Source organism: Antennarius striatus, chromosome 8 (assembly GCF_040054535.1).
Source record: "Antennarius striatus isolate MH-2024 chromosome 8, ASM4005453v1, whole genome shotgun sequence".
In the NCBI taxonomy this organism is placed as follows: domain Eukaryota; kingdom Metazoa; phylum Chordata; class Actinopteri; order Lophiiformes; family Antennariidae; genus Antennarius; species Antennarius striatus.
In genome coordinates, this window is record NC_090783.1 from 11,522,776 (window position 1) to 11,524,510 (window position 1,735).

Here is a 1,735-nt window from a genome sequence, read left to right on the forward strand (position 1 = left end):
TCTACCTTTTGAAAAAAAAAAAAAAAAAACAGATCTAGAAGCAGAAATCCTGCAACACCAGTTAGAGGTGGGTGATGGCCACTGGTGAATCATATTAACTATTGGCAAGACACAAGAAGTAACATTTGCACTTGTATTTGTAGGAAATAAAGAAGACCAAATGAAATGTGACTAGTGCTTTTATTTAGTACTATGGCGGTAGTGATGGTGATTTAATTAGAAAAATAATTCTCGCAAATGTAGGCGCGCACTGCTCTGCCCTCCTGGACAGCTGGCAGGTGGATTGGGTCATCATCGGGGTCATCAATTTGTGGGGCAGGGTGTTGTTCTCCTCTAATAGTGGCAATATTATGAAGAACAACACATGCCACAATTATATCACAGGCCCTCTCAGGGGTTGTCCTGAGGTGACGCAGGCACTGGAAACGTGCTTTCAGCAGGCCTATGGTCATCTCCACCCGTCCTGCAATGAGCCCGGTTGAAGTTCTGCCTGGGACCTGGTTCAGAGTCAGGATAAGGGGTCAGCAGCCGTGGTTGGCATGGGTATGCCCTGTCCCCCAGCAGGACGCCATCAAACTCTCCTGTAAAGTGGATTAATTACAGCGGATTAAAGGACAGACACAGGTCAAATATTGTGCAGATCTTCAGATTACCTACCACGCTGCATTCTGCCACTCAAGTCAGACTCACGGTATATCCGTGAGTCATGGACTGACCCAGGCCACTTCGCCACCACATTAGTGATGCGGTATTCCGCATCACATATGATCTTGACAGTGCATAAAATGACAGACATTAGTTGACCTATGATACATTGTATAACATTTTGACACTGTGGTGAATGTACACGTACCTGCACATTGATGCCGTGAACAGACTTCCTATTCACATAAGCTCCATCGTCCTGTGAGGGGGCCTTAATGGGAATGTGGGTTCCATCCATACAGCCAATAACATTAGGAAATCCTACAAACAGGTGGAAGTATTTTACCAGGCCTAATGTTGAAGCATGGTGTGATTGCGAAAATACAGTAATCCCTCACGTATTTGCGTGCCAAGATGAGCGGCTGCACCGATTGTTATTATGGTCACTTGATACCGCACACGCATGCTATTGGCCGACAGCCTCCGTGCGTGCGCCGCATTCCAAGACTCGCGGTTCGTCGTGCAAGTTTACTTAATACAAGTGCATTAAACAGTCAATAAGAGTTTGGGAGACTGTAATACAGATATAAGGTTAAATATCAGTATGGGGAGGGTTCATAAACGTTTAAAGTACAGTAAATAATAAATAGGTCGTCGCTATTTCGCGGAACGTCGTTCTTCACAGGTGGCAATTGTCCCTGACGTGAAACGGTACCTCTCGTAAAGGTACGTGTCAGGGAATGACATCACATCTACACGTGGTCTATAGATCCCCTCACGCCGGAGACGTAATTCCCTTCGCAGTAATGCAGCACCTTTGTGGACATGATCATCTTGGAAAGGACACACCATGATTGCGCAAGTTTCCTGTAATAACGCTTTGTCAAATTATATGCAAGGCAAGAGTCCAACCTAATCTGGGAATGAAACAGCGTGATCTTCATAAAGGGGGCGGAGTGGGAGGAGACCCCGCTTTTATGAAGAACACCTGGGGTCCATGTCACGAAGCATGGCTAACGAACCCTGAGTACAACCTGTGGCTCTGGGTTGCTTTACCCTGAACTTGGAAACCTAGGGTTTTCGGTTTCAC

The 1,735-nt window shown here is 46.1% G+C and overlaps 1 pseudogene; it reads right to left on the bottom strand.

Moving 5' to 3' along the window:
- Positions 1-212: 212 nt before the first annotated feature.
- On the bottom strand, positions 213-1,497 carry LOC137599941 (putative nuclease HARBI1; annotated as a pseudogene).
- Positions 1,498-1,735: the final 238 nt, after the last annotated feature.